Here is a 201-nt window from a genome sequence, read left to right on the forward strand (position 1 = left end):
CCTACGTTGCTTGATTTTAGAACGGCTGACGCCCAGGCTGACAGATGCTCCGCGGGGTATGACGTCACATATCCTTGGAGGATGTGTGACGTCACATGCCCCAAGAGGATGTGACGTCATTCAATGACATGATTCATGGTCTAACATTGACGAAGCCACACGCATCAAAGTGCGTGTATTGTACAAGCCCACGTAAACGCA

At 50.2% G+C, this 201-nt stretch overlaps 1 protein-coding gene across 1 annotated transcript in view; it reads right to left on the minus strand.

The window, feature by feature from the left end:
• The window catches only part of LOC119590855, a gene marked incomplete at its 5' end in the record, with an annotated part of 6,558 nt that overhangs the window by 1,899 nt on the left and 4,458 nt on the right, over positions 1-201 (minus strand).

The sequence above is a fragment of the Penaeus monodon genome, chromosome 27, assembly GCF_015228065.2.
Source record: "Penaeus monodon isolate SGIC_2016 chromosome 27, NSTDA_Pmon_1, whole genome shotgun sequence".
Taxonomy (NCBI): Eukaryota; Metazoa; Arthropoda; class Malacostraca; order Decapoda; family Penaeidae; genus Penaeus; species Penaeus monodon.